Here is a 23,959-nt window from a genome sequence, read left to right on the forward strand (position 1 = left end):
GATATGGGGTACTCTGTGCATGATATGTTCTGCTGGTCAATGGCTGATGCAATGTTGTGCTTTATTTTGAGGTGTCAGGGGATGGCTGTGGTTTGACACACAGGGGGGTCCTTGGTGCTATGTTCACATGTGCTGTGTACAGGACACTGGCACTCACTTCATTTCACATGCATGTATTCTAGGCATGTCCCTAAGGCCAAATACACTTAGGCAATGCCCCCCCAACTACATTGACACCAGCACGTGCAGCCAAATGGCCTTCTCAAGCATGCTGTGTCACAACAATCCATGTTCACTTCTGAGTCATTGATCGTATGCATGCATGACAGGGTACTATTTGGTTGAATGCCATTTTTTAAAATGATGCAGGAGGGTTTTCACCAATGCAATGCACACTCACTGTGCTGTCCGGTGTGCTGTGTTTGATATGGCAATTTGCAATTGTCCAATGTGCATGGCAACAGGTATTCTGACTTTTGTTGGTTGCACCACTGGTGGCATGCATTTGTACCACCATTTTCATGGTGTGAGGTTTTGGTCAGTCACTTCTTCCGATTCCATGTCAGGTATAATTGTCTGGTGCCTAGTTACATTTCTCACGTGGCACTTCATGACTATTGGGTCATGTGTTGTGCATATGGTTGGATATTTTGCCATTGCATACCATGGTATGGTGTGGCAGACAGGGTTCAGGAGTGTTGGGAGGGTTTGGGCGGCATACCAGTCCTTTCATGCCTTGTTTAGCAAGGGGGGGATACCTTGCATGTGTTCCCTTTGGTTACATGGGATTGGTTGTGTTTAATTAGCTAGGGATGCACACAATGTGGCACTTCTGTGTACACATTCTCAGGGTGGTAAGGTAGTGACAGTTAACTGTCCCTTTCTCATCATCGATTGTGACCTGGTATGTGCCAGGCCTGTGTGCACTCCGCAGGATTTGGAGTTTAGGTGAAAAATGTGGCCACAAGCTGGGTACGGGCTGCCTCACCACATGCCCTTTCCCCTTCCATGCGCAGCGGCTGCGCATGTGGTTGGGGATGTGGGGGTACCACCATGTCCACCGGTACACCAGGCCAGGTTGCAATGTTGTGCAGGACACATGCTGCCACAATGATCCTGCACACTACTGGGGGTGCATATAGTAGCTGTCCACCAGAGCGATCAAGGGAGCAGAAGCGTGACTTGAGCACTCCGAATGTGCGCTCCACTATGGCCCTGGTTGCAATATGGGCTGCGTTGTATCTTACCTGAGGTGGTGTGGTGGGGTTCCGTATGGGCGTCATCATGTAGGTCCTCAGAGGGTAGACACTGTCCCCTGGTAAGGTGATAATGGTTGTCATTAGTTGGGCTTGTGTATTTGTTTGTGTGTGACATATATGCATGTGCACAGGCATTTGTACTCACATAGGAGCAATGTGTCGCCATGCTTCCCAGCTTCCAGGGCCCGGCTCAGAGCGGACATTCTGAAAATGATCATTGGTGGACCAAGGATAGTTTGCATAGATAGAGGTGATGATTCCCTTGGCATCACATACCACCTGCACGTTGATGGAATGCAAGTGCTTGTGGCTTCGATAGATGTGCTCAGTTGCCCTAGGTGGACGTAGGGCCCCATGGGTGCAATCTATGGTACCGAGGACTTTGGGGAAGTGTGCCACCCTGTAGAAGTCCAGGACCACGGCCTGCCTTTCTGCAGGTGTTCTGGGCATGTATATGTGCCTGCGGACTGAGGGGCGCGCAGTGATGATTGCCAACAACTGGTGTAGGCAACATGACTGCGCGGGCTGTGATACGCCCTCCACTATGGCAGTTGTCTGCAAAAATGACCCAGTGTCCAAATAATGCAGTACATTGAGCACCTTGTCCAAGGGGCTCAATGCTTGGGAGCACAGGGTGGGTGATGTGAGTTCATCCTCCCACTCCCTGACCAGCTCTAGGATGATACGAGGTGGAAACCTATACCTGCCATAGACCTGGACATCAGGCATCCCAAAAAGGTGACCCTGGGCAAAGAAATTTGGGGCCTGTCTATTCTCCTCCTCCTGCGGTGTCCCATGATCACTGCTGCGAGGGACGGGACATTCATCGTAGCTGTATTGCTTGTTTGTTATTTGCGTGCACTTTATGCTGCGCAGGGGCTCTTTTGCCTGCTTTCGTGTGGCAGACGTAACTGTGCATGTTTTTTGACATGCGCAGGTTTTCCCTATTTGATTCCATGAATACGTGTAGTTTGTGTGCGTGTGGGCTTTCTGTGTACTTCCCAGCGGTACTTCCCCAGTTACGCCCTTATTTTCATGCGTTGTTCCCCATTCTGCGTGTTCCGCCCCTTGTTCCGCCCCCTTTTTGATGTGTGCGCTGACCTTGTGCGCTTTCACTGTGTGTGTTGTGCACGGCATTCGGGATGTGGAAGTGACGTGTGCGCCGGTGTGTGCCACGTGCGGATTTGGCGCACATTCTGGAACAAAAACGCGCAGGGCCTTCCATGAATCGCACGCGTTTCTTCACGCTTGCACCAGCTTGCGCCAGTAATTTCGACGCACATTTATTCCATGAATTACCCCCTTAGTCATTAACGTATTCCTATATTTAAATGATTCACGTTATTTCAATATCCTCATGACTGTACTTCTAATTTAGAAGCACTCTGTTGAGGACATTTAAATAAATTATAATCCTTGTCACTGTACCAGCATTGATAGCAGAAATACATTTTAAAAACCTCAAAACAGGAGGGAGAGAAAGATAATAATCAACTAAACACCTTCTAAGGCACTGAGCTCTGCTAAATGAGAGCTATAAAACAAACAGTAAATAGCTGCAAGAAACCCCGGCAGCATAATGGACACATCGCAACGAAAATTACAATCATATCATTTGCAATTAACTCATGCAAAAGTTCTGATGTAGGAAAAATGTGTCCATATTAGAAAAACGCCCCTTGGCTGTTGGCAGCAGTTGCATCTGCAGTAAAATCAAAATTGTACTCAAAAGACTTAAATAGTGATAGAAAATGTGTATGTGTCAGAGACCAGGAAAACAATGGCCCGTTATGTAAAAACATGATATTATTTTACCTGACATTTGTCTCGCACAATACACAGCTGCATCTGGCTCACCCACAGCTTTGTTTCACGTTCAGCACAGAGTCATAGCTATTCTGCTTAGCACAGATTCCCTTTATCCACTTGGGTCCTGATGGATCACTCTCATTCTCATTACAACTAGGGGCAGTTCAGGTAAAATGCATTGGTACTAACTACCATATACTGCCGCATTACTGTGTAAAGGAGGTCCCAGACACGCCCTGTACCCCTTCCCCTCATTTCGAGGTACCAGGAACGCGCTTGCCAAGGTACGTGATGTATGCAGAGCAAATGAACCTACAAAGAGCTGCACTGGGACTCTGCAAGTATACATCAGACGATCCATACCAGTTGAAGCACTCATAACCAGACAACCCTGGGCAGCACGGTACCCTATCAGACAGCCATACCAGCCGCTGATACGAAATGAGGAGTACCTACACACGGTCCACGAAGAGACCCCAAAAGCCTGAATGGAAGGGCAGTGGAAATGACACAAGGGCCTGAACGGATTTGAGAATGGACAAGAGCAGCTATCAGAGACAACACGCCAGTGCGAGTAGCCCCGAAATTAAATGTAATGGAACAAGAGAAGAGATCATGTTAAAACGTGAGGAAACGGTGCTGCGAGACAAGATGGAAGCAACCGTCCTGTTAAACGTGTGTAAATAGGCTTGAAACGCAAGATGCTAAGAAATCGATATTGCTTGCAATGCTTAGTAGAAGATAAAGCGGCAAATGCCAACCGTATATCTACCTCAATAAGGCACATTATGCAAGTGCGACTCCATTTTGTAAAAGCAGAAAGGTACCCAGGCGGCCAGAGGCCTGCCAGGCCAAGTTTCGAAACCCAGCCAAAGACAAGAGAAGGAGCCATATCGAAACTCGACAAAGAGCGGCTCATGCCTAGGAAATCGAGGTCAACCGGAGAAGGGGAGAAGAGTGTCAGCTCACAAGACTCCAACTTCAGAGCATACCAGCCTACCTCATGAAGGTCAAGATAAGTGGGGCCCATGCAGGTGGCTAGGCTGACACAGAATTAAATGCACTAAAAGCTGGAAACTGAAGCAGATTCATGGTGAACTAACACGTGACCAGCCAGGCGCGAAGGAGAACCATCGCCTGATGTCATCCAGGACCCGAGGATGCCATAACTTTTCCCGATAACAGACTACAGTTTCGAGGCCATCCGTACCCAACTAATGGACACGTCACCCTAAAACACTGATTGATGGAAGGGGGAAGGGTGAAACTTGGGACACCAGGCACAGGGGTGCCCATTCTGCATGCTGCTAATTAAATGTGGAAATTTATGTCTAGGGGTGTAACCTGCCCAATCACAATGGATAGTTATCTTAAGTCCTATAGATATTGTAACCAATAGGACGTCATAGTTGTAGTGACGTCTATCACGCATGATGTATAGGGATGGGCGTAGACGCCCACCCGATAAGAGTTATCCAATCCGCATGCCCTATTATCATATACAGATATAACACCTATACTTAAGTTACCTTTCCTAACCAATTATATTGCATGTGGAGTTTTGTAAAGTTAGACGTCAATGATGACGAACATTGCCTATAAGAATCTCTGTTTAATTGAAGTTCGAGGAAGTCAGAGCGAGAACGGTGATCGCACTAGAGCTGATTCACATTTGTTTCCCTGTTTGATGTATGTATCATTAAACAGACTTCCCTTTGCCAAACTACTGAGTCCTCGTTATTGAGTCGTGTCGGAGTAAGTGAATCCTGCACCCCCTGTCCTCACATGGTGCAGCTATCTTGTCTTACAAGTTCTAGAAGGTGAGTGCTGACCAATGGGCCCGTCAGCAAATTCCTCTCCTTGTGAACACCTCGTAGCGTGAGGATGGTTACGGCCAACGATTATAGATTATCGATTGATATAGTGTAAGACACCCTTAGACCGAAGGCACGAAGTAACTCTGGGCTTTCGGTAAGATCACGAGTCCTTTCGACATGTCAGCTGAGTAGACTGAGAAGCTTCCCGTGGACAATGATAGAGTAAAACATTTCAAAAAATCTGCAGTGGGTCTGAAGGAACCCGCCTTTCCAAGCATAACAATTCTCATTCCCACGGGCAGCGGATCGGACGAAAACCTTAAAAGCAGGAAGAGGAAGGGGCGGTGATCCCGAAGTTCCAGAGAGGAAACGATGCGATCGGTGAGTAAAGCAATAAAACTCATTACTTTGGCAAATGTCGTGTAGGCATTAGAGCCAGTAAGGGAAAGGTAACGGAGGGTGATGGAGAAACAATAAAATAGTTAGAAGTAGAGAAGACTGTATATATATACGGGGTAATGACTTGATCATAAGAAGTAAAAACATAAAGAATATCAGGGGGGCACCTGAAGTAAAAACATAAAGAATATCAGGGATCACCTGAAGTAAAAACATAAAGAATATCAGGGGGGACCTGAAATAAAAAACGTAAAGAATATCAGTGGGGCACCTGAAGTAAAAACGTAAAAGAATATCAGGGGGGCACCTGAAGTAAAAACGTAAGGAATACCAGGGGGGCACCCGAGAAGAATAACACGTAAGGAATACCAGGGGGGCACCTGAGCAAAAACCTAAAGATTTGCCTTGTTCCTGCACTTTAAAGAGTGGTCAGAAGGAAGGTGATCCCAGAGCCCACAGTGGGGGGACAATTTAGGCTACGATGACGTTTAAAGACGTCATAAAGGGGGATAGTTCAAATCCCATGACGGGGTATTAATTAGATGTCAGATATACGTATGACCAGCTGGTGTCTGTCTAGTCTGTCAAACGTCTGTCATATATGTTCTGTTGTATGTCGAATGTAAAATAATTGTATTGATGATTGTTTAAAATGCATTTTGGATTTACGCGATTCTGTAACTGAGAGGGAATCGCCACTGAATTAATGAGTTTTGAGTAAATTGTTGGTATAATATTTGGCGGGAAAAGATTGGACTGGAGCTCGCGTATTTGGTGCACGCTCATACTATTGAAAGATTGAAAGAGCTGTATAATTATTATTGGTGACGGAATTAAGAATGGAGGAAGTTACCCCGCTTGCGCATTTATGCAAGCAACTGCCCAAGCATGCAACAAAGCTGAAGAAATATAGCCAGGAGTGGGTTAAGGGCACCGCAAATAAGATGTTTATGCCGTGGCCCCAGAACGGGTCACTCTCTAAGGCCGTTTTACAGCACATGACCACCTTCCTGCATGCACCATATAACGGCAAAAAGCTAGAGAAACGCCTTGCCATCCTCGATCTTTGGAAAATGTTCGAGCAGACGAAAGAGGAAGAACCACCCGCAGATTGGATATTAGATGTACGTACAGAGGGGGGTGAGACACCTACTGCGCCACCTGCCCGCCTGAGCCAGTGATCGAAGGGAGTAAGTCAGAGGGTCTTTACCCGCTAAGAGAACTTAAGGCAGCCACGGGGTACAGCAACCCGGCATATGAGTCGCCTACATACAGTAGTGACGACATCAGAGAAAAGGAGCAGGAAAGTAATCTTGCCTCCATAGTCCCGAGGGACAAGGAGAGACGCAGCGATGAAGGAAAGGATCAGATAAAGAATAGAACATCCCTCGAGAAAGAGAGAGAGGGAAAACAGCGGAAAGGGGACAATGAGTTAACATTCGCAAAGGACGAATGGATGGGAGGACAGATACTATTGAAATTAGATGGAAAAGGAAGTGATGACGTAAGGCAGAGTGAACGGTCTGATGAGGCGCAGAGAATTGAAAAAGGGAAAGGAAAGGACATGAGAGACGAGAGGGTAAGAAAGAAGGATAGGTTGAGGCAAGAACAACTGTATCGCGAAGAGCAAGGAATACCGCTCAGTCGCACACAATACGCAGCCAATGAAAGGTACAGGCAGAACATGCTCAAGTTAGAGGAAGAAAAGAGAGTGCAAGAAAGGAAAGTAGAGAAGCGGGAAGATGAGGAAAGTAGAAGGGCAAAAGAACGTAGAAATAAACGGATGAGGGAAGTAGATAAGGCTAGAGAAGAAGCGAAGAAGCAAAAAGAAATAGATGAGGAAGCAGAACGTAAGTGCAGACAGGGGGCACAAGATCTAGAATATTTGCAACAGGAAGTTAAAAAACCCAACCCGGTTGTAGAATGGGAAGACATAGAAGAATTCTTTCCTGCAAGCGATGCGGTACCAGGTACAAGCGGGACAAATATTGAAGATGACTTCGACACCAGAAGCATCGGGGAAACGATTGATAAAATTTATGATGAGATGGGGCTGGAACTAATTTCCCAAGGGGGAAGGGAGGATGAGCGCTTAGAGAGCACTTAGCTATATGACACTAAGTATGTCACCCAAAGAAGTGGGAGCAGGGGACTGTCCCTAGACAGGCTAGAGTTTGGGTGGAACAAAGAAGATGCAAGAAGTTGTGTAAACTGGGAGTATTCAGGATCTGACTCCGAGTGAGTAAACGGAGGAAGTGGCACACGATGAAGGGAGACGGTGTGAAAAATGGTTCCCAGGGGATCGAGAGGTACGATGGTCGGATGCTAGAGGGTCCACAAGTAGGGCATCAAAGTCCACTGGACAATCCAGCCGACATGAAGAAACACCCCACGGTCAGACGGGGGAGTCGGCGCCAGCCTATGCAGACAGGTTAAGGGCATGCCAAGCAGACGGCAAAGCAGGAACGTAACCCAGGCAGTAGAGCAGAGAACTATGGGGAAAGAGAGACCTTCTCTTTCCCCATAGTTCTCTGCTCTACTGCCTGGATTACGTTCCTGCTTTGCCGTCTGCTTGGCATGCCCTTAACCTGTCTGCATAGGCTGGCGCCGACTCCCCCGTCTGACCGTGGGGTGTTTCTTCATGTCGGCTGGATTGTCCAGTGGACTTTGATGCCCTACTTGTGGACCCTCTAGCATCCGACCATCGTACCTCTCGATCCCCTGGGAACCATTTTTCACACCGTCTCCCTTCATCGTGTGCCACTTCCTCCGTTTAATTGTGCTTTCCAATTCCCATTGCTAGAAATGGGGAGAGCAAGACCACAATATATTCCATGGCCCCACATGGACCGAGAGAACCTTAAAAATAAACTTCCAATGTTGACATCGGGAGCCGGAAAGTGAATACATGAGTTAGAGAAATGACGGGGGGTGTAGGAGACCTAAAGGGCCTCCTAATCGCCATACTTTGTGAAAGAGCGATGATGTATGGAAACGGGCAGGCTATCCTAGTGTAACCCTAACTGACACCTCCCATGATGGAGCACCATTTAATAACTGTAGAGCAGCAGTGTGGAAAGCGCTGCATACGCTATATCCATACACGTCTGATATGGGAGCTATAATGGGCCTCATTACAACTCAGGCGTTAAGGGTTAACGCCACCGTTAACCCTTAACGCCTGATTCTGATTTTAACGCCTGCTTTTAGCAGGCGTTAAAATCCATGGCGCTAACCTGCCATGGTGCTAATTACGCCGCCGTAATTTACGGCGGCGTAATTAGCGCCTTCCCCACTCCCATTATGCCCTATGGGGCAAAAATGGGAATGGGGAAGGGAAAATGGGAAATGGGGATTTACCGCCCCACTCACCTTGGAATGGGGCGGTAAATCCGCCATCCACCATGGTGTAAACAGAGTTTACACCATGGTGGTAAAGTTGGTGCACTTAGCACCAAGGTTGTAATGAGGCCCAATGACTCGAAAAATGAAAGAGTCAAAGGATCTGTTGCTTTATATCCAGAATTTTCAAGATGCGTGGGTGCTCGAAACGCATGAATCTTGGATGAAATCCATCCCTGTATTCTATCATATATTGTGCCAAGGGTTACCAGAACCGGTGCAAAAACAGCTCAAGAAATTATTGGAAATAGAAGCTAAACCATTGGCCGAAATACAATTGACAATTGCGCACTATTGTAGATTGCTACAGGAAAAGAAACGGAAAAAGGAGGCAACGCCTAAGGGGGAGGAGGCAAAGCTGGTGCAAAGGAAGCTTTCGAAGTATGCTCTCGAGGGAGCAATGCTCACGAGCCCGGCCGAACCAAGCATACCGCAAGCAACTAACCCCTCGTAGAATAATCAAGGTAGCACAGGATTTTACCCGAGGGGAAGAGGGTTTGGAAATAGAGGATGGCAGAGTAATCAGGGAGGGTTTCCAGGCAACCAAGGAGGGCTTCAGAATGTTCAAGGTGGCTTCCAGAATGCACAGTTGGGCAACCCAACTATGCCAGATGGACAGATGGCACGACCACCGCCAGTATGTTGGCTGTGTGGAATAACTGGACACGTGGCTCGCATGTGCAGAAGTCATGCATGTGGCAAAATAACCAAGGGATGGGGGCAGGCATGGCGAATCAACCTGTCATCCCGCAACTGGGCGGTGCCCAAAATTACACAGTGCAGCAGCAGGCGGCAGGCCTGCAGCAAGGTGCACAGCAAATGATTCAACCACCGAACATGGGGAATATGCCACAAGGACAACCCCAGCAGGCACCGCCGCAAATGGCTCAGGGCAATAATCCCGGAGGGGGAATTAACCCTGGAAATGGGGGAAACCCACAAGTGTACAAAGGACCGAACCTATATATAAAATAGGACAGCTCACGGGAGACCCTGATGTGTTCTATACTATAAGTGACACCAGCCCCTAATAGGGAACCTAGGGTGAAGGTCACCATAGGGGGTAAAGAATATTCCTTCCTAGTTGACACGGGTTCAACGCGTTCATGCATACGAGAAGGCACATTTTCCTTGTCCAGCGAGGCCATAGATACCCAGAGTTTCACTGGAGCTCATAGTAGAGTTCCCTTTACAGATGCACTCCCAGTCTCGGTGGGAGAGCGCAAAATGAATGTACCTCTATTATATTCATGCCAGACCCCAGTAAATATTCTGGGTCGGGACCTGATGACTAAACTAAACATGACCATCTCGTTTACCGAGGATGGTATAGTATGCTCCACTCCAGGAATGCATTATTGAAACGTGTGCGAAATGATCAGAGCATACTCAGGACGTATAGCTATGAGAGCTATACCATTAGAACCAGAAGTCTTCGCATATGGCGTGCGGGTGCTTATGGTGGGACTGCCAGGCCTCGCAGATAAATCTATGAGGACACCTGATGAGAATACCCATGCACAAAGAGGAGGGACAAGTATTTCCCTTGGTAATACAATCTGCCGCAGTGCGAGGAAAAGTGGTATTGGTTGAAGGATATGATGATGAAGGCAGACAATGGTGTGCGATTATTGCCATTGAAGAAGGGTATCGAGTGACTGACGTTACCGATGATGATCTGTTCGAAGAACACCCTGACCTAGAAGAGACAAGGGTGGAGGTGAGTCTCATATTTTGGGTCAAAATGTTCAAACGAGAGGTGCCACAGAGAATGATGTTGGCACTGGTACGCCCAGAATACTTTGAGGACGACATGGCCCAAGTGCCTGCTGCAGTATGGACTACAGGGCTCTATGATGTAGGTCTCCTGAAAGGGGCGGGTGAAGTGAAAATCAAACTGAAACTAGGAGCAATTTTACCATGAGCGCTACAATATCCCATGTCCAGAGAGGCAGATGAAGGAATAGCCAATAGCGATAGACCTAAGCAATATTGCAGTGGACAGTGTTTTTTTGCAGTACGTAGATGACATTCTGATCTGCAGCACCACTGAAGAGCAATGCAGGCATGACTCTGTGCAGCTATTGACTTTACTGGCTGAGAGGGGATACAAGATTGATAAGTGGAAGTTGCAGTACTGTCAGCCAGAAGTGTTATACATAGGCCAACTGATCTCTCATGAAGGGAAAAAGGTAACCCCAGAAAGGGCTGAAGCTATCATGAACACGGCCAAGCCACACACAATAAAACAGATGCAAAGCTTTTTAGGCCTGTGCAATTATGTCAGAGCATGGGTCTTTGACTACAGCTCTTACACCAAGCCCTTGCTTCAGGCCCTAAAAAAGGCCCAGACAACAAAGGAAGATATCGAGTGGAATGAAGCAATGGAGAAAGGGTTTACAGAACTCAAAGGGGCAATTTGTAAGGCCCCAGTTCTCGGGATTCCTAATTACACAGAGGAATTCTACTTGTTCTCACATACCGATGGCAGTTTTATGACGGCAGTGCTTGCACAGCGAACCTCGCTGGGGTACAGGCCCCTAGCATATTACAGGGGGAATCTGGACCCAGTCATGAAGGGCCACTTCCCATGCAAACAAAACCTAGCTGCTGCCGCATTCGCTATCGAAAATGCATCGTCCATTGTGATGGGATGCTCCATGACATTGTATGTTGAACACTCACTGTTTGCCATACTAAAGAAGCCAAAGTGCACACTGACGACATCTAAAAGAGCATCTGCCTAAGAGGTGATTATCTCCAACCCATCGATCAAAATAGTGCAATGTAAAACTGTGAACCCTGCTACATTCATAGCTGAACCAGTCACAGAGGGAGAACCTATACACGACTGTGCAAACTCTGAGGAATTCTATGATGAGATCAGGGGAGTTGCTAGGTCTGGAAAAGACCCGGGGCTACGATGATGTCGAAACTGTTGGGACTGGGGGCTAGCTAGTCTTTTGGCTGTAGCTCCTGAGATTCTATCCGGGGCTACAACCAAAAGATCAGGGGCTTTAGCCCCCTTAGCCCCCCCCTAGCAACGCCCCTGGATGAGATCCCCAGGGTAAAAGAGAATGCACTGGCGAGTGGGGAGATCGTCTTTATTGACGGGTCTTCAAGAATCGACCAAGAAGACGGAAAAAGGTATACAGGCGTTGCCGTGATAAAACACCTAGCGAATGGGGAGTTTAGAGTACTCGTTAGTGCACGAATACCATCTCATTATTTGGCACAAGCTGCAGAGCTGTTGGCATTGATACTCGCCATTGAGCATCATGCAGACCAGGAAGTGACGGTGTACAGTGACTCCGCCTATGTGACATCCACAGTGCACGCAGCCTTAGCATGCTGGAAAAGGAGGGGCTACCTCTGAGCAGATGGCACACCAGTGCAACATGCAGCCTTATTGGACAGGCTGATAAAAGCACTACAGCTCCCAGTGGGCATAGAGGTCGTGAAATGCGCCGCTCATACCAAGGGGACGGATTTCGTGTCACGCGGAAATCATGAAGCGGACACGGAAGCCAAGCGCATGGCATCCAAAACTGAAACAATCATGGACATGGAGGTGGCACGTACCCAGGAACAAATGATGGTAGCGCGAGCCACACCGGAGGCCTATAGCAATATGGGGCAGACCCAGCTAATGGAGCTCCAAGGGGAGGCATCACAAGAGGAGAAGTATTTATGGAAGCGTGGAGGGTGTTCTTTAAACACCTCTGACGGGCTGTGGAGGCAAGACAGAACTGGTAAACCAGTAATGCCTGTCGCCCTCCTGTAAGGTAGCATTAGAACAACTGCACTACCCCATCCACATGACAAAAAAAAATCTTGCTGCAACGCTCGCAGAAGACTGGTTCACGCCGAATTTAGCAGAGCATGTTGCATTTTTTATGGTGAACTGCATTATCTGCCAGCAATTCACCGCTGGGCACACATTAAAAGTAGTGAGAGTAATCATTCCCAGACCAAATGGACCATTCCAGCACTTACATGTCGACTACGTCGACATGATTCAAGTGTGCAACGGGTACAGGTATTTCATTGTGGTGTTGTGTCCCTTCTCTAGATGGATAGAAGCAGGCCCCGGTACACACCCCGACGCTGGCTGTGCTGCTAAGTTGCTGGTAAGGGAAGTGTTCCCTAGATGGGGGGTGTGCGAGGTAATGAGATCAGAAAATGGGGCCCATTTTGTAAATTCAGTGTTCGAACAGATTAGTTCATTGCTTGGTATAAAGCACACGTTCTCGTCGGCGGATCATCCAGAGTGGAATGGGATATGTGAACAGATCAACGGCTTTCTTAAAGAGAGGATAGCCAAGTTGAAGCTCACATTAAAGAAGGGATGTCTGCACTGTCTACCATTAGCATTGTATGCACTTCAGAACCAACCAGGCTCTGACCATCACCTCACGCCGCACAAGATAGTTACAGGCAGAAGGATGACACCCCTCTAACCCCCAGAGATAGAACTAGTTGTGATGCCCAGCCGACTAGGGAGATTCTGGGAACAGAGATGCAAAAGTGCCTGAACTGTTTGACATCCAGTACCTCTGTCATTTCAGGCCAACTGCAGCAACGGCGAAAAGGAGGTGGCGCAGCACAGGGCGCAGCAGGAAATGCTGAAGCAGACACCGAACAAGGTGTACATGCGTCCCTCGTCTTCCCTGGTGACAGCGTTTTGGTGAAGACCTTTACCAGGAAAAGGTGGGACGAGACAAGATTTAATGGCCCTTTCATTGTAGAAGACTGCACCCCCTCCACCGTCAAGCTCCAGGGCAGAAGGGCATGGATCTTCATAAATGACATTAAACCCTACATAGGAGAGAGCCCTCCTGCTGCATCCAACTGCGAAGAAAATACAGACAACGGGGAAGAACCTCAGCACGTGCAGACAAGATCCATGGCGAGGAAGAAGGATGCATGAGCAGCACAATAAAGGCAAAAGGAACACTAATTTGAATTGTGGCTTATAAACTAGACATTTTCTCAAACCAGTGAAAGATAATAAAGGTCATAAAATGAACACTCTGTGCATCCTAGTTGCAGAGTAAACAGAAGCACATCCAAAGCCACAACAACATTGATAAGATGAACTGTTGAAAGCATTACATACCCAAAGTGATACAAAGAATCAAGACTCTGATAGACTACAAACAAAATATTTTTGAGAGTGTAACACAGTATCCTGAAGCAACCAGTATCAAGATTTTGATCACAGAATTCATGGTACATTCCAGCAGAAATCTCAAGTGGGATGTGCTAACCTACTTTCAACTCGAAGTGTTGTCATACCCATCACTCATAGGGAGAGAAGCCAGTGTCACAGACTTTATCCAAGATCCGGCCAACAAGAAAATAATCTGGCAATTACTGACTGTCATCACGGAAGCCTTCATTGTACTACCAGAGTACGGTGATAAGGGTACAAATGCTCCCACCTCAAGTGATTATTGATGAATTTACATATACCTTATTTTTCCGCATCATTGAGGAATGCCCAGGACTCGTCGGGAGAACCACAGATACCCTAACCTTCATCAGAGATTCAAGAAACAACAAGTTCCTGAACCAAGAGTGGTACACATTAAATTACGTGGTTGCAATCCACGCAGCAGGGAAGTGTAAAAACTGTGCGAATCAAAAGAAAAGCTTGTGATCAGGACATAACCAAACAGGGCAAATGTCCCTATCACCCGAGGACACCCGGCTGGCGCAATGTCCTGTTTAGATTAGTCACAGACTATCCGGAAATGGTGGGGAGGCCAGCAGATGTTGACGTCATCAACTTTCTTAGAGATCCGGCGAACACCCCATACATGGGCACACTCCTCCTAGGCATAATGCTCCAGGTGGAGCTGTCCAACTTCCAGCGAGGATTCCTAAGGAGATTCCAGTGAGACCTTTAGCCGAGGGACAGATTGAGGAGACAAAGACTGTTCCTGCTGCAAGGAAGGCCTGAGATCTAGAGGCTAGAGAATCAGAGCAAATGTCATTAATGCCAGAAGACAGCCAATATGCATACCGTGTTTTCTTCCACCTCATTGAAAACATTCCAGAACTAGTGGGTAGACCCAGCAATGTTGATGTACCCGCATTCCTCCAGGATCCAGCAAAAAACGTGCAATTAAATAGGCTCCTGAGGGCTATCATAGCGCAAATAAGAAGCAATTATGGACATCCACTACTGAGGAGAGCCTTAGAAGGAGAAACTCCAAAACAGAACTTTCACTGTGGAGCAGATAGAGAAAAGAGACACTGTTCCTCACTTGACACCACGAGACCAAACGAAAGGAGCAAACACAAGAATTTCGCCATCGCATTTTTCCTGTTCTGCATCCTTCTCATTTTTTTCGACTTTTTCCTGGTACAACATCTTATTTTTGCGATTTTGACTCGTTTTCTATTTTTCCATATTTTTATTTTCATTTTTGTTCCTATTTTTACAACTTTATTTTTGTACGATTAGCTCATTCTTTCCTATTTTAGCCACACGTTCATTTTATTTTTATTTTTATTTTATTTTTATGTTTAATTTATTTTGTTTTATTTTTATTTTTCATGTACGCTTTTGTTTTTATTTTTACTTTTATTTTTACAACATTTTATTTTTGTGTGATTTTTAGCAGTTCCATCTTTTCATTCCTTCGCATTGAACAAGTTCCAGCATGTCCTCAGAACCTAAACAAATTCGAGGAGTGCACTGGGACCTTACCTACTATAGATATGCATAATAAATGTGATTTATCACAACTACTAGCCTAACCCTTCTCCTTAGTCTAGCACAGGAAATGTACTGAGGACCCAGAGACTACCCATGTCACTCATGCAAGGGGGGACATTGGAGAAGCACTCGTCCCTCTGATAGTAACGAACTCTCAAAATATGAGACCAGAGCAAAAGAAGGAATAAATAACTGACTATGAACTCATTCGAAATGGGGGCCCAGAACAGTAACTTGGTTTTACCCCCAACAGAAGGGCGCCCCCGCTTTCCTGGAAGAAAATGCTGCAAACTTTCACTCAGAACGATTATGTGTATATGTACAGTGATCATAATTGTTTTTCTACTATTAACAATCAGAACTGCTTTCTTTATTGGTGCACAAAGTGTCCCCCTATCAGTACACCCACTGGATAACGAACGTCAGGGGCCTGCAAGAGCACCCAGACCCTATATAGTGATTCCAGTTCCAAGAAAAGCTAATGATGAAGCAAATGACTTAAATCTGAATGTAATTAGCAGTGATACATATACACATGAGGTGATGAATGAGAGAAAAAGCTGGAGACAGGGACAGCACGGAATAAATGATAATGTAGCACTGGCCGCGGCACGCACACACACACAGAATGCAACAAACAAGGGCTAGTGTCAATGGCTACAAGGCCTCCAACAAAGGCAGCAGAGAAGGAGAGACTGCCTGCCGAACTGTCAATTCCAGAGAATAGTGGAGATAACCAAGAAAAGACAAGTGAAATGCCAAAGAAGGAGGGAATAGCAAGATCCCTCAAAAGAACAGAAGTGGCCACAAAAGAACTCACAGAGAAGACCCACATGCTAATGGATTATTTGTTCCCATTCATAGTCCAGGAAAAGAAACTACACGAGGAGCTGAAAAACAGAACTATAGAAACTATAACTGCAAGCACACCTGCTCCAACGCAAGGAACAAGCCGCAGGCCTACAACACAGCCACAAGTTGGGAGGTTGATGAACCAATGGTGGTTACAGGAAGTTTATGGCAGACTGCAAAAGGGAAGGAAAGGAAGCACAAATCCCCCCCTACCACAGCGATGCAGTCGAGGCAGCCTGCTCCATCGAGATACCCGAAGTGGAAAAGCAGCACAGATGCATTCAGAGACGTAGTCATAGCAAACTACAGAATAACGCTGAGAATCAAGAGAAGCCCGCATGAAGATAACAATGAACTTTATGACTACCTGGACAGCGCAGCCCATCTCGGAAACAACATATGGTACCAGCACATGAAAGAAGTAGGATGAAGGCAGTCAGAAAGAGAATGCTTCGTCTGTGCACTCCTACCATACAGCATGGGAAAGTCCAAGATCTTCGTGGCTGTAGAAATTGATGTCCCTACAGCACACTGTATCTCACATGTAGCAATGTGCAACACCAGAGGACAATTTATGGGAAGAGACGCCTCGTTGATATGGGCCAACGAAAAGAATTACCCAGATGAAGATGGCTACGTCCAGGACATTAAAACAAGAAACCGAGCACACACCAGAAATCGTGTCAAGTACGAGAACCCTGGCGTCAAAGGATCTGGGATAAGATGGGAAATAAACCCAAGACTGAACGTTCAAGGAAAAACTGCAGAGGAGGCTCAAATCTGGAAGAACAGAGGCTAAATGCAGATCTGGGTGTCAGTGGTCTCCCTAGATGGATGGGAAGACGGAGTAGTAATCTGCTGAGCGTGGATGGTCCTTGGAGCATGCAAGCAATCAATAGAGAATTTGCAGAGGTTATGAAAACCTCTGTGGCCAAAGCTAGTAAAGTTGCTAACATGGGTCGAAGATAGAGGGGGACCCCTACAGATAGTTCCACTGGAGAGCCCGAAACTGTGCTTCAGAAATAATGGCACAAGGAAGATGGGAGAGAATCAAAACTGCGGACGAATCTTTGAAGCTCCGGGAATGACACAAGGAACCACAGTTATTATGGACCATTACTGGGAGTGTGGATCCAAGGCATACATAAGGCTGCTGAAAAAATTGGGGAGGCATATGCACACTAGTGAACGTCCATGTTCCTGCACTAGTGATCCCTAAGAATGACCTGAAGTTGGACAGTTTCCCGAAAGCAGATGCTCATCTAAGAAGATGAAGATCTGTGGAACTGATATCCAGGATGAAGAGGGAGAATTACTTTTTTCCCAAATCAGAAGAGGCATTCCATGCAATCCCGTATGAACATAGGCTGTTCAGCCTCACCTCAACAGTATTCACAACACTACTCCTGCCCCACATCCAAGTTGGAGTGAATGCTAAATGGTTACAGATTGTAACGCTCACCTGATTCCCGTAGAGGCGCCGGTCTTGACTGGGCGTATACCGTATCTTCAAAGGTGATGTGTAACACCCGACTGGCTCTTTGGGCTGGACCTCTGTGCACTGTATGTCTGACTCGAAGGTTAAGATGTCTGCAGATAGAAAATATGGGATTAAGGAACTGGGTTATTGAATGTCTCTCTCTTCTTCCCTTTCTCTTCTCCTGTAGAACCCCAAAGGTTAACGCTCTCACCTTAGGTAAGTGAACGCCGTGCTCTCCATCTGCCTCGGGGCAGGGTGCTGTAACCAGTTTCTTCACTGGATAAGGGGAGCAGGCCTCTTGACTTCAGAGGACTGCTGTCCGTCGTTTACTGCACGAGCGGTAAGTTTCGAGTAATTCTAATGTCTTTAAAGTCTTTAGTAATGATGTTTCTTGTTATGCAGGGTTCCGGCGATGGCGGATGACGGGCTGAAGTGAGTTGAAGATGGAGCCCGTGTGATGAATAGAAGCGCCTGGAAGCACGTAAGTAAGCGCTTGTTGCCTGCTTCACGATGCGCTCTAACTGTCTTTTTATTTTGCAGGTACAAGTTCGGAGCGGCTGCAGGGTGCCGGAATACCCACTGGGTTAGATGTGGAAAGGAGTAATGGCACGTGAGTATTAAAGTTCCCCAATGTCTTTAAACGCACCTTGTTTTGTCTTTCAGATGCGGGATGCAGCGCCGAAGGCCTCCGGAGCGTGCGAAGAGTTGGTAAGCTTTTGTCTCTCAGATGCCGGAATGCAGTGTGAAGACCTCCGGAGCGCACGAAGAGTAGGTAAGCATTTGTCTTTCAGATGCCGGAATGCAGAGCGAGGCGTTGGTGACAGCCGATGGACCAGGTAAGTGAAGAGCTGTCACTGAAGACCGTAATGCTAACCTGTTCTTTCTTGTCTTTATAGGTGTTGCTGAAGACTGGATTCAGGATGGTAAGCCTTTTTCCTTAGGCCCAGGATCAGATGCAGAAGACACGATGAGCGTTCTGCTGCAGAAGATGCAGGATAACGCAAAGCAAGATTCATCCATCGGGTGTGGTTTAAATAGCCTCCTGTAGTGCTTAGGTGTCTCCTTCCACAGCTACGCCTAGGTAAGAAAAGAGTTCCTGCTTTCCAGAAGAGTTCCAGTGTTCTGAATCTAGGGAGTGGCTCCTGCCCCACCCAACAGGAAAAGTAGTTCCAAACAGAAGAGGATCAGAGGCTCAACTGGCAGGCAAGTAAGCAGCATGGTCTGCTGCAGGTAAGTCCACCCAAGCATTATGAGCCCGGCGCTTCCAGCACTGGGACTGGGCATATTTATGAGCCTGGTGCCACTGGCGCCAGGACTGGGTCCAAAAGGTCCCAATTGGGACTGGTTGGCACTCGGAACCTGGGCTATGGATCTGCTTCCAAGGGAGTTGGGAAAACCCTGACCTTTTGGAAGCAGAGATCATGACACAGATAACCAGATGGGAGTTATTGAAGACCATCAATACCACTATAAAAGGATTCAACGCGATCAAAGAAGAGCTGAGAGCAAGCAGACTGATGACCCTCCAAAACAGAGATGTGCTTGACATGATCACAGCAATGGATGGAGGTGTTTGTGCAAAAATCGGAGAATCATGTTGCACATTCGCACCATCACACGATGAAGAAAACGGAACCCTAACAGAGGCTATAAGCATGTTGACAAGCCTGAAAAACCAGATGATCGATGAAAGTGATGAAGTAGACGATGACAGCTGGTTTGGAGACCTATTCTCATGGGTCCCACAATGGATGGCAGATATATTCAAGTTCCCGGGAGCTCTACTAGCAATGGTATTGCTAGGATTCTGTGTTATCAAGATAATCATGACACAGTGCCAGAAAACTGCAAAGAAAGCCATAGGGATGAAAATAATGATTGATGTTGAACCAGGATGGAAGCCCAGAGACCTGACTGATGAAGAAATAAGAGACTTTGTGAAGACCAGCAAATTTGCGCCAAAGGGAACAAAGTTCACATACCCTAAGAAACGAAGAAGGTATGAAGGAAAATGGATCTACTGCAGCCCAAATGGACAATGTCAGATAATGACGTGGAACAAAGAGAAACATGTGAAGAGAGCTGGGAGTTTGAAGGGAGCGATAAAAATATGGACTCCAAAGGCTCACACATTCACACCATCATGTACCAACACAGAGGACGATGAGAATGACACTGAAGAAGCAAAAGAAATTAATGCAAAGGAGATTGCAGAAGTGGTCGATGAACCGACCAGAGGGGGGAGTATAAAGGAGGTCCCAGACATGGCCTGTACCCCTTCCCCTCATTTCGAGGTACCAGGAACGGGCTTGCCAAGGTACGTAATGTATGAAGAGCAAATGAACCTACAAAGGGCTGCACTGGGACTCTGCCCAGTTTACATCAGAAGATCCATACCGGTTGAAGCACCCATAACCAGACAACCCTGGGCAGCACAGTACCCTATCAGACAGCTATACCAGCCGCTGATACGAAATGAGGAGTAACTGCACACGGTCCACAAAGAGACCCCAAAAGCCTTAATGGAAGGCCAGTGGAAATGACACAAGTGCCTGAATGGATCCGAGAATGAACAAGAGCAGCTATCAGAGACAACACGCCAGTGCGAGTAACTACGAAATTAAATGTAATGGACACAGAGAAGAGATAATGTTAAAACGTGAGGAAACTGTGCTGCGAGACAAGATGGAAGCAACCATCCTGTTAAACGTGTGTAAATAGGCTTGAAACGCAAGATGCTAAGAAATCGATATTGCTTGCAATGCTTAGTAATAAGGCACATTATAAAAGTGCGACTCCATTTTGTAAAAGCAGAAAGGTACCCAGGCGGCCAGAGGCCTGCCAGGCCAAGTTTCGAAACCCAGCCAAAGGCAAGAGAAGGAGCCAAATCGAAACTCAACAAAGAGCGGCTCATTCCTAGGAAATCGAGGTCAACCGGAGAAGGAGAGGAGAGTGTCAGCTCACAAGACTCCAACTTCAGAGCATACCAGCCTGCCTCATGAAGATCAAGATAAGGGGGGGCCCATGCAGGTGGCTAGGCCGAAACAGAATTAAATGCACTAAAAGCTGGAAACTGAAGCAGATTCATGGTGAACTAACACGTGACCAGCCAGGCGCGAAGAAGAACCATCGCCTGATGTCATCCAGGACCCGAGGATGCCAGAACTTTTCCCGATAAGAGACTACAGTTTTGAGGCCATCCTTAGCCAACTCATTGACACGTCACCCTAAAACACTGATTGATGGAAGGGAGGCAGGGTGAAACTTGGGACACCAGGCACAGGGGTGTCCATTCTGCATGCTGCTAATTAAAAGTGGAAATTTATGTCTAGGGGTGTAACCTGCCCAATCACAATGGACCAAGTTATCTTAAGTCCTATAGATATTGTAACCAATAGGACGTCGTAGTTGTAGTGACGTCTATCACGCGTGATGTAGAGAGATGGGCGTAGATGCCCACCCGATAAGAGATATCCAATCTGCATCCTCTATTATCATATACAGATATAACACCTATACTTAAGTTGCCTTTCCTAACCAATTATATTGCATATCGAGTTTTGTAAAGTTAGACGTCAATGATGACGAACATTGCCTATAAGAATCTCTGTTCAATTGAAGTTCGAGGAAGTCGGAGCGAGACCGGTGATCGCACTACAGCTGATTCCCATTTGTTTCCCTGTTTGATGTATGTATCATTAAACAGACTTCCCTTTGCCAAACTACTGAGTCCTCGTTATTGAGTCGTGTCGGAGTAAGTGAATCCTGCACCCCCTGTTCTCACATGGTGCAGCTGTCTTGTCCTACAAGTTCTAGAGGGTGAGTGCTGACCAATGGGCCCGTCAGCGAATTCCTCTCCTCGTGAACAACCGCACCGCTCAACTATGAGTTTGGCGTTTTGTTGGTGGATTGCTGGAGGTGAATCTGCCACCTTTCTGTCAAATTTCAGTAATTCCACTGAAATCCCACATGGAGTCCTATGGACTCCAATTTAATTGGGACTAACATCGCCACTGCCAATTGTAATTCGGTGGTAATACCGCTGGACCAAGTGGCAGTAACAGTCATTCCATTTGATGGTATCTTGGCGGATTTACCGCTAAGTTACCATCAGACATATAATGAGGCCTAATGTATCTATATCTCCTACACCTACCTCTGCCCCAGACCATGTTAGTTTCTTATTGGTCCTTCCCATTTGAATGTTTGATTTATAGACAAGCCATTCCATGTAATTCTACACAATGCTTTGCATGCCAAGAGTGAAAAAATGCTCCTCAGCCAGGAGCAATACACTTTGCATCGAATCACCCTTAATGTTCTAGAAGAGAAACATGAAATGGAATGTTCAACTATAAAAGGAAATACAATGTGACTAAAATTGCAAGTGCTTAACAGCGACATGAGAAGAGTGCATACTTATATTGTTTTCAGCAAGGTGCAGTGATGAGAAGTGGATGCCACTGATTTCACTAGGGCGAGGAAGATACAAAATACCAGTGTAAGCTCAGGAGGATTAACCTATGCCAATGCACAAGTCCTTTCCAACACGTCTCCCGTTGTCAGGTCTTCGTTTCCCTGCAGCCAGCAGATTAGAGTTTAACTTCTGTGCATCAGCCACCACTAGCCCCACCAGCCTCGTTCCTTTTCCACTTGCTTAAATATACACACTTTGTATTTACACACACACAATTTACACATATACACGTAATGCATTCACTGAACCATACAATCATACAAAGCAACATACACGCATAAATAAACACATATATACGACTACTACAGTCACCTGTGCACATTGATTCAGCGTCCAATGGTTCGCCTGGGGAGTCTGAGGCCCAGATTCATGGAATTGCCCGCATTGACCCTGCAAAGTCTGCGTGCCAAGATCAACTCTGTGCGACCCTACATGCAAAGTTTCCAATGCACGCTTTGTGTATTCATGGATTCAAACGCGCATTCCAACCCAACCCGCAAAGAGAATCGAGCTGGGCGAGGAACGCCCAAAACACGCCCCCACACAAACCAAAAACATGGCCGTAGACCAACCTTTCAGCAAAACTCAATGTCCACCTCTGACATGACATCCAGCACCCCAGCTACTCTGTGCAAGGTCCCACATAAGTAACGGCTGCACCCCAGCTACTCTGCATGAGGTCCCACGTAAGTAACGGCTGCACACCAGCTACTCTGTGCGAAGTAACATGTAAGTAACGGCTGCACCCCAGTTACTCTGTATGAGGTCCCACATAAGTAGCGGCTGCACCCCAGCTACTCTTCGTGATGTCCCACATAAGTAATGTCTGCACCCCAACTACTCTGCGTAAGGTCCCACTAAGTAATGGCTGCACCCTTGCATACCGTCACCCCTACTCCCACTGCAGAGAAAAGGCTGGCACATACCCTGACTTCCCAAAAGCCCCCTCATGTTCAGACACCACCCGCTAGCCCCCTCACCTCCGACACCACCCCCAGGCATAGCCCTCAAGTCCTGACATGATCCACCAGTCCCCCTCACCTCTGCCACTACCCCAGGCAGGCCCCTCAAGCCCTGACACCACCAGGCCCCCTCACCTCGGCCACTACCCCAGACAGCTCCCTCAAGTCCTGACACCACCAACCAGCACCCCTCATCTCGAACAGCACCCCCAGGCAACCCCTCATTTTCTGACACCACCCACCAGCTGCCCTAACTCCAATGCCACCCCCAGGTAGCCCCCCTCAAGTCCTGATACCACCACCAGCCCCTCTCACCTGCAGCACCAACCCAGCCGGACCCTGCCACTTAACCCTCCCTACCAGTCCAATGTTGACCAACAACTTACCTCAACTCCACTGGCCTGCCAACAACATGAAACGCACTGGCCACATACCCACCCATATACTCAAGAACTGGGGCAGTGATGCAGAATCCATGTCTGTAGCTCATCACATGACTCAATGGTAGATCACAACTGTTGGCACAGCAACAGGACAGCAGAATCTAGCAGCAGCTACGCAGTGAAAGCAGCATGTACAAGGGAGACAGTAAAGCAATGTGATGCAATGTGATGCACTATTGTGGCTGTGTGCCATTGCAATTGCCTCAAAGTGCCTTTGGTGAATGATGAAGGAGGACACTAGCCAAAGACATCACTGATAGGAGACAGAGTCATATATAATGTGAGTCTATAGTAGCAAACATCAAACAATGAATGAAGGGAATCAGGTAGGA

The sequence above is a fragment of the Ambystoma mexicanum genome, chromosome 12 (genome assembly GCF_040938575.1).
Source record: "Ambystoma mexicanum isolate Mex_15411 chromosome 12, UKY_AmexF1_1, whole genome shotgun sequence".
Classification (NCBI taxonomy): domain Eukaryota; kingdom Metazoa; phylum Chordata; class Amphibia; order Caudata; family Ambystomatidae; genus Ambystoma; species Ambystoma mexicanum.